The following is a 9,645-nucleotide window of genomic DNA, read 5'->3' on the forward strand; positions in this document are numbered from 1 at the left end:
TTCAGCTCAATTATTTCCACCATTTGGAATATTGATTTAGTTGATAAAATAGATTTGTGCATCATAAGAAAAGGAGAGATGTTAATTCTGGTGCCAGACCAAATTCCAACTGGAAATTAAGTTCTGCTTGTCCAATGTTGCAAACACCTTGGGGTAATCAATTATTTGTTGTCAAGGTCCAAATTTCTTGGTCAAGGTATAGTCAAGGTCCAGACATCAGAAAAAGTAATACAAAAAATAACAACAATGATGATAATAGTAAGTAAATACTGTAAAAAGATTTTGTGGTCTATTCAAAAGTATCTGGTGGTCCAGATTTGGCCCCAGGTCTGCCTATTGACTACCGGGTGACTTTACGCATATGTTTGGCCCCACTGAGATCAAGTAAAGTTACTCACCAGCCTAAGAGTTCACAGATCAGGACCCAATTTTCTCTGCTTCCTATCCTAACAGTTGTGTGCTATTGAACAACAATTCTACTCTGTACCAGAAGTGGTCACATTTCACTGTCAAAGTGATCTCCATATATTTCTTACCCACCTCAATGTAATGCTATGGGGGATAACTGGTTAATGGTTGTAAAATGCTTTAAGAATCACCCGGTATGCTGGTAGGTGTAAGAGGGAATTAAAAGACATGGAGTTCAGCACAATTTATTACGGACCTGACTCTGACCTCACTCATATCAGACCACTGATACAGAGCTCCAGGGCCAAATTAGCATTAAGGGTTTCATACTGCAAGGATGTGCTCAGCACCTCACTATATCAGGCCCTGACTATGAACCATTTCTTACCATAGGATAGAATTTCCAGTGTAGGGACTTAATCCTGCAAACTCTTGCTCACCAGAGTAATCCCTGCTTACATGATCCCATTTTACTTTAATGAAACTACTCAGAGGAGCAAGGATTATTCATGTGAGTCAGCTTTTGAAGATCCAGCTCTGGAATTGACATTACTAGTGAGGTCACATGGAAAAAAAGGTAAAAGAGAGCAACATCTGTACCTATTTAGGAATATAAGATTTCTATGTTAGTATGATTAGCCTCTCTCTCTAAATACGGTTTGCCAAAATATATAAAAATATATCAGAATGAATATTACTTTCCAGATTTTACTCTAGTTTGTTTTGAGCATTTTATTATAATGTATGGCAGCCATGTACTATACACAGAACATTTGTTTGGGTAGAATAACAATGTGTTCCTGCAAACACTTAGGTTGCAACCCATGTGTTATCTCAGGCCAATTTAATCCTAAAACATTTTATTTCTTCCCTTTGTAAACCGTGTGAAATCCTTTCAGATGTATTTATGTATGGCTCTTCTCGCTCTTTAAAACAAGATGACAAATTTCCCCTTTCCTTACAAAAACACTCACACAAACAGGTTCACAATCACCTATTTCCTTTTTAATGCAAACAGTTCTATTTTGGATTTATCACAGGTCATTAATTTGCTCCTTTTTAAAAAAAAATCAATGAATCAATGAAAGCAGCTCCTTATCTATACCCTCTGCTACCTATTTCTTCTGACTCCAATTGCAATAGCTGCCCTCCTCAAATTACAAACATTAAAAAAGGGGCCATAGCTACCATCTACTATTATCTTCAAGTAGTTAAGACATGTTAAATACACATGTTCCTAGTAAATTTTAGTGCCCAATTATTCCCCGCCTTCAGGAGTATTGGTTTAGCTGATAAAGTAGATTTTGCCATCATAAGAAAAATATACAGTTCTAATGTAAACTAATTGAAAATATGCAGAACATCTGTGACCATATGAGTCTTTTCACTCAAACTATTCACTCATGTTTCATATCTTCTTTGACTCCTATTATATAAAAAGCAAATGTAGCAAATATCTTGTATTGCATGAAATTAATTATTCTTAAAAAAACAACAAAAAAACACCAGTTTATCATTTACAGAGGTAAGGCTAGATCCTGCAGTCCCTTGACTAAACTTCCATTGAAGTCAGTGGAAGATTTTCCTGAACAAGAGTATAGAATTGCACCCATATTTTTTGTCTGGTTTTATACAAGAATACTCCCTTTGTCTTATTGTCTTTGGGTCTTTTATAAATGGTTACCAATATAAAAATGGGATGTTTTATATTCTAAAGAAAACTATAAACAGAGAAACACATTGGCACTCTAGGTGGTTTGGGGGGTTTATTTTATTACTCATGCTAGTAGTTCCATTCAAAGTCCTGTGGGACTACTACTGTAAGGAAGGGCTTGCTGGCAATGGCCCACTTTTCTTCAAAATATGCTGGCCAGCTCCATTAACCAAAACAAGGTCATTTGTCTTTTTCATTATTTTTTCCACAAACCAATCTCTAAAAACTGTGATATTTATGCACGTCTTAAACCAGTCAAATAATCTGGGCAAGAGCTGTATTAAGGGCCTGATCCTGCAAGCGTTGCTTCTGCAAGTAATTTTTACTCACTGGAAGAGTCCTATTGAAGTCAATGAATTTACTCCTGTGAGTAAGGATTACTCGCATGAGGAATGACTGCAGAATGGGGCCCAGAGTAAATAAGAATGTGTAAACCAAACTTGCACAGTCATTGAAATCGTTTTTTACAAAGACAGAAAAATAGCTGGAGACATGATTTTGCCCCTATATTTAAGGTTGGGTTAATAATTAATATTAGTTCTGGTTTATATTAAGCAGCAGTTATCAGGGTGTATTTCAAATAATACCATACTATATGTAGACCAGAAATAGAAAGTATCTGGGAAGATTTAACTCTCCTGTTATGTATTTACAGACCCAAACATGCCCCCATTAGGAATTTGCATTTTTTATTTATAACCAAGTTAATTAAAGCCACTATTTCTGTATCTGCAATGACCTTCATGCTCTTCATTCTGCATCAATTTTAAAGAGGTCTGAAAATGCATAAACGTTGGCATAAGTATGTAGGTTTACAAACATACTTAAAGACCAGCAATTATCTTGGAAAGAAAAAAGAGAAGAACAAATTTCCTTCTAAACAAGTGGTCAAGCAGACGTGTAGGAAGAACCCAATAATTACTATATTATAACTAGCCATTAAATAGTCACTCGTGAGAAATTATTTGACTATGGTTAAAAAAGCCCTACTGCCTTAACTTTGTCAAAGCTGCTGGGAGCCTAGCTTCAAAGGAACAGGGAAAGCTGTGGTTTTTACATTTAACCCTTCCTCTGGATGTCAGTCATCAGCACCAGTTTCCCCTCCTCTCATCACAAGCAAAACTAGTTGGAAGCAAAGCAAAAATCTTTGGCACAGAGCGCTCCGTGCAGCCCAAACCAGATGCCTTTTTACACTTCCAAACTTTCACTAACATTTCCCGGGCCACGAGAATGCCCCAAATGGCTTCACTGGCCCCGGAGCCAGCAATCCCCTGACCCAGACTGATTTATCTAATAATTGTTACTTCCGTAATTGCTTGTAGGAGAGCAGCAGTCACCAGCTCTCAACCTTCCCCCTTCTCCTAGGCTGTCTCAGTTCTGCTCCACTTTTCCAATACACCAGCAGGCAGGAAAACAACTCATGGGGATTTGCAGGCTCAGACTCCCACTTTCGCTCATGCAAATTCACAGCCAGAGCACTTTAATGCACATTACTCTCAACTGAGAGCTTTTCATGCTCCTGCACACACACAGACACAAAATCCCTCCCACCAGCAGCATCCTCCCTGCCACTATCGCCCCCTCCGCCCCCTGCTGCTGGCTGGGATTTCGGTGGTGAGAGTGGCGGAAAGCCCTCTGGCCCCTTCAGATCGAACACCTTCTGTCTGAAATAGCTCGGAGGGCGAGGGGGCTCATCGCCATCCCAGGACGGTTCCTTCTCTTCTTACTCCCTACAGCAGGGAGCCCCCCCTCGCCTCCCCTTCCCTTTCCCCCGCCTTCTGTTTTTCACCCAGGCAGCACTTTTAGGAGGGAGCTCGGAACAAACACTCCATTGTGCGATCCAGGCCTGTTATTCCCTTTTAGACAAACTTTGCCATGGGGTTGCCTGGTTCCCCGGGGCCTGAAGGGTCGGGGGGGGGGGACGACACACTGGGGGAGCAGCAGGGCAAGGAAAGGGCGAGGACTTTGGTTTCCCACAGGACCGTGTTGTCGCTCCCTCATGCTCGGGTCAGTGCGGACAGTTGGCAAGAGGGGGTCAGCCCGTAGCCCCTCCAGTGCGGCTGGCAGGCCCGTGGGGGAGAGAGTACCTGAGCCGCCCCCACCCCGGTGCCAGAGGAGCTGACAGCAGCGGCGAGAGGGGGCGGGGAACAGTCCTGCCCGAGAGCCACCCTTCGCGCGGAGCCGTCTGGCGCTGCTGCGGGGAGTCAGCCCCTGGTGGCTCCCGACACAGACACGCACCCCAGCTAGGAGTGGGGGGCAGCGCCAGAGCCGCCCCCGCTCCCTGCTGGCAAAGCAATGACAGGAGCCCGCGGCTGGGAGGGGGAGATCAGCCCGGAGCGCCAGCTCCACGCTAGCGAACAAAGCCACCCAGGCAGCAGCGCACATCCACACCCAGGGACCGGCATGGGCGCGGGGCAGAGCGTGTGGGGCTCCCAGCCGGTAGGAGGCTCCTTTGTTCCGCACCCAGCGCCCCGCCAATAACAACAGCTCAATACCCGGGTTAAAGAGCAGCGCCCAGGGATTACGCACGTGCAAGGCGCCCACATTGTCCCCGTAACAAAGACTCGCCAGCTCCCCCGTGACGCTCCGCAGCCCCGGGCTGAGCAGCTACAGGCGGGGGCTGGGAGCCCCAGAGCCCGCTCCCGATCTCATACGGGGCGCCCCGCACCGCAGGCAGCGCGCACGCCCAGCAGCGGGGGAAAGCAGCCCGGCTCCGCGTCCGCTGCGACCAAGTGGGGCTGAGCGAGGACATACGCATTCAGCCCCGCTAGCGCCCGAGCCCGGGAGGGACGCTCCTGTTTGCCAGCGGGCTGAGCAGCCAGACTGATAAAAAAGGCAGCCCAAGCCGCAAGCTGACCAGGCAGGGGCAGCCGCACAACGTGTGCTAGGGCAGACGGCTCTCCCCCGCCTTTCCGAAGCGCTGCTGAGCTAGAAACCAGCAGCCGACCTTAACCACACACCGAACACGCTCCTCCCGGACCCGCCAGTGCAAACCAGGAGGAGCGAGCCTTCCTTTGCAAGCAACCCAAAGGATTAGATATAGATATGGAGAGGGGAGTACTGTACCTTTTCGGTGCATGTATCTAGGCAGCTAGAGGACAGAACTAGCTGATGTAGTGTCCCATTTAGTAATCCATTTAAAGGGATCTCTCTGGGAAACTGGATCCACTCTCTCCTTTGCAATCCTTTGTTATTACTACATGTGTGCTTCTTTGGGGGATGGGATGTTTAATATTGCTACTTTCTGGAATGCAAATGCAATTTGCTCATTTCCAATGACGGGAGAGAAAAGGGGGAAGAGGAAAAAAGGTTTAGCAACTCCTCTCCAAACCCAAATTCCACTAGGATCCCACTCCAGGAAGTCCCCTTCAGTCGAATCTTAGGAGATAAGTCATTTCAGGGTCTTGTCCTGCTCCCTTTCTACCAAAAGTGCGCCAGGTGTAGAGGCTGCTTCAGGAAAACTCCTAGGCAGGCGGCACTCTGTGCGCCACGGCAGGAAAGCGCGGATGCTTTAGCCCAAAGCTCCTGGTCATTGAACTGTGTTTGTAGAGGAGTTCAGAGCAACCTCTCTCCTTGTGCCCTGCCTCTCTTCCCACTGCTAGTCTCCGAGTCCCAACTCCTCTGTCAAAGGAAGGCAGCTTCTCTGCGGGTGGAGTGAAATCCCGGACTGGATGTCTCCAGATGGACTCACTTGATTCCGCCCACCCTTCCTCTCCAGTCCCTTGCTATACCGAACAAGGATGAGCATGTGCAATGGGTAGGGGATAGGGTGAGAGCATGGCCAGTTTCCAAGTGGATATTCCTTCTCTCCCCCCCCGCCCCCGACATATACAAACAAGAAGATAACGAAAGTGAAGAGATGAAAAAGCCCTTACCCCATATACAGTATTTATGTACAGTACTGTGTTTGTAATCAGGACTGGGGATGAAGCAGTGACGAGAGAAGTATTACTGATGCCTGACGCAAAAAAAAGGCAAGGAAGAAGTGCTCCAGAAGACGAGATACAAGGATTTGCTCATCGATTTTCTAAAATGAAAAAGTTTTAAAGGATGAGGGTAAGTGAATTGTTAAGACTTTCTAATTCTGAGAACTGTTCCAGTGCTCAAAACCTAGAGCAATGAACATCCTACACACAAAGCAAATTGACTAGAAGATATATTTTCACATATATTTTACATATATTTACATAAGTGTTCAGTACATAGTATTCTTATACAAATACATAGATATAACAGCTCTTGAAAGAAAAATATGCCAAGAATAAACTAACAGAACTACAATAGTCTGAACATTGTGCTTGAAATTTTGTATTTACATGCAATGAGAAAATTTGTATTTAAATCCTTCAAAGTGAATGTAGTGCCAATAAAAAATCCCCAATAAAAATACCTACACAAGCACATTTTAAATATTTGATTTATTTTATACAGGTGCATGAAGAGAGGAAAAGGGATAACCTTTCTTCTACAAACATTAACTTGCCAAGACACAGCCTCCATCCATTGCCCGCGTTAAAAGAGACTTTTTTTAAAAGAAAACTTGCCAAAGGCCAATACATCCTCACTCCTCTCCATTCCCAAGGCATATCCTTATTTCTACCCCATATGTATATGCTTAGGTCTACCTCAGATTTGTACTGAGTGAGGCAACTATAAATGCTGGCAATCGAAATTTTCCACCACCGCGATTGTTCACTAAAGCAGTTTTCCATACCACTAGCAATGTTTCGTTTTAAGAGAAAGCAGCAGCAAAAGAGCAGAAGGAGAGAGCTGAAAAGATGAAAATAAAAAAGTGCCCGGAGACAAAAACAAATCAGAAGCCTCAGGTGGTCTAACTTGCACCTCTGAAACCAAGTGCCACTGCGTATGTACACAAATTACACAGCATATGCCTATATTATAACTACAGTCTCTGTGTGTATCTCAGATTATACGATTAAGAACATGCACGCAAACAATAGCTCTACCTAGCTTAGAGGGGTTTAGCCTTGGGAGAAAGACGTCTCAGAGCTCTCTCTTGCGGTTTTCCCTGTGTGCCAGACGGGGCCGCTACACTAATTCGCCTGGGCAAACAATGCGAGGCTTGATTAAATTTGCAAAGTTGCTGCCTGATCCGGCTTCCTCTGAAGGCGACGGCAACCCCCCCGCCCCCCAACTGCGGTGGCAGCGGGATCAGTCGTCTGAGTTGCGCACGTATTAGCACAGCGGGAGCTCCCCTGCCTCCTGTCATGCTAGTGCAGTACTGTGGCGCACTTCTCAGCTGCGTGTTCAGTTTGTGTGCGCAGATACACAGACACAGCTCCTCCCGCTCCAATCTGTAGATAGACCCATGCTACGTATGTCTCTAGCTACCGCTATACAGTTTCCACAACGCATGTTATATGGAGAAGTATCCCATTCTATTGTGTAACCTCCTAATCGCATTTTACTGACATTACACATTCACGGATGGCACTAATCCGAAGTACCATGATGCCATCCGTCCGATGATCCTCTAGGGAAACGGGGCTGGTCGGGTTTAACAGATCAGGTCCCAGTTGTCTTCCCCACCCCACCAATCCCAGTTTGTTAGCTGCTGGCTGGCTTAATCCGTCCGTGTCTCAGAGCAAGAACAGAGCTAATAAATTAACCCTGCGGTTTCCCATCCCCCGCCCAGCAACCCTGCTGCTGCCGCTGCCAGTCAATGCTGCTACTCCGACGAGTGGCAGCACTAGCGCCCCCCAGGCTCAGGTGCGGCGAAGGAACAGTGCACCCTGCCTTTCACTCTTGGCTCGAGCAGCAGCAGCCGCAGCCCCAGCCCCACACTCTGCGGCTGATTTACACGTTAATTGTGTGTGGGAAAAAGTTCTTTAATTGCTAGAATTAGGCAGAGCAAACGGATTGTTTCACAGGCTGAACCAAATTAATTCCAGGTTTAGCTCCTTCCCTTAGAGAAACAAACAATTAAGCTGTCTTGTTTGCTCTATGGATATCGTTGAAATGGGAGACACGTTGCTTTTCTGGAGAGGGCGGGGTAGGGTTTTCTTTCTCAGGATGTATTTATTTTGAATATTAATGTTTATTTATTTTATTTCACAGAGTCGTTATAGGGAGAGGATATTTCTATTGACTTTTCTGCACAATCCAACCAGTAATACACTGATTTATAATTGCTTCGTTTTCATAGCATATCACTAAAGAAAGCTGTGCCCCACCGCTCTGATTTTCCAAATCCCGCTGCATTACGATCCAATTAGACAGCTATCATTTTAAACCGTTTGGATTTCGATTATGAGATGCATGAAACTGTAGTGGAAGCCACGTGTAAATCCGCTCGCTTGGAGCTGTAATAAGACTCTTACCGGTGCCTTTCTGACAGCAAGCGAAGGAGCAGGGGGAATAAAAGCAAAAGATCCCCCATCCCCCTTTTGCTGATTTCAGCCTGTTCCTTCTCTGACTGCTGCCGCTAAAGCCTAGGGGCTATATGGTCAAAACCTAACGCTCACAGACAGGATTGACGTTCAGAGTGCTCAATTCTACTTCAATCAGTTGGTCTCCAGTTTGAAACAAAGCACTGCTTGGGACGTGGGAGGGATGCAAACCACAGTGGAGTCTCTTTACAGGGACTGAAGTGCAATTCAGCGCAGCACATGGAGACTTCTCAAGGATCTTAAATCTGGCTATAAAACATAACCTTTAAAGTCCTGGGAAGGAGCTAAACTATAACCTGAATTCATTTGGGGGGATGCAAGATCATCTCCTCTTGTCTTGATCTAACTAGTGTGCAAATGTTTCCTAACAGTACTTTTACTGTATCTGTACCCCAGGAATAGATCCACGGGGCTGCTGTCCTTTCCCTTTCAACAATAATTCTACTGTACGGCATTGAATCGTTAGCTCCATTCACTTTTTATATCAAATTATTGTTTGGGAAATTAAAAAAATACTGGAGCAGAATAAGAAAAAAGTCAAAAATTAAACCACCTAGATCTGTAACTTAAAAAAATTAATAACAAAATTGCATATTTTCTTGAGATCTTCAATTGTGTGGTATGGACCTTAATGTCTTCAATAATAATTTGCATCTCGCAGGTCTCAACTGACCCATGTTACAATAACAGCCTCAAGTAATTTCAAAACTAGATAAGTGAAATGATGGATTTACTATCTGGCCATGAGAAGCATGGCATTAAAATAATTACTTGTTTATGACAACTGTTTTTCTGCCTTTTACTTTTAGATAATGAAAGGACTGCTAGAAATTGGCTTTGCTGAGGTATTTGTTTTAGGATCTAAAGTTACACACAAACACATTCAATTTCTAGTTGTTAGATTACAAGGAAAAGGATTTTTCTGGTATCAAGAAAATTCCCCCACTCCCAGCCCTTCACAGTTTAAACCGAATATGTACTTAAAGTAATTTTCTAACCAAAGGAACAGAGACATTATATATTTTCTTTCTTTTCACTGCAAATTTAAAACAAGACAGCTCTGCACTAAGCAGAATAATTGCTGAGGATGGATAAATTTTAACTAAACAAAAA

At 44.4% G+C, this 9,645-nt stretch overlaps 1 protein-coding gene across 5 annotated transcripts in view; it reads right to left on the reverse strand.

Moving 5' to 3' along the window:
- The window catches only part of SEMA6A (semaphorin 6A), a 136,171-nt gene extending 130,439 nt beyond the window's left edge, over window positions 1–5,732 (reverse strand). For 4 of the 5 annotated variants that reach the window (XM_050945630.1, XM_050945627.1, XM_050945628.1 and 1 more), the window contains exon 1: window positions 5,189–5,732. The gene's annotated coding sequence lies outside the window, so the exon portion shown is untranslated. Of the gene's footprint in view, window positions 1–4,651; window positions 4,727–5,188 lie in introns of those variants that run through there. The other variant, XM_050945626.1, reaches the window with a different exon arrangement.
- Between the last annotated feature and the right edge of the window lie 3,913 nt (window positions 5,733–9,645).

The sequence above is a fragment of the Gopherus flavomarginatus genome, chromosome 3 (genome assembly GCF_025201925.1).
Source record: "Gopherus flavomarginatus isolate rGopFla2 chromosome 3, rGopFla2.mat.asm, whole genome shotgun sequence".
Lineage (NCBI taxonomy): Eukaryota > Metazoa > Chordata > Testudines > Testudinidae > Gopherus > Gopherus flavomarginatus.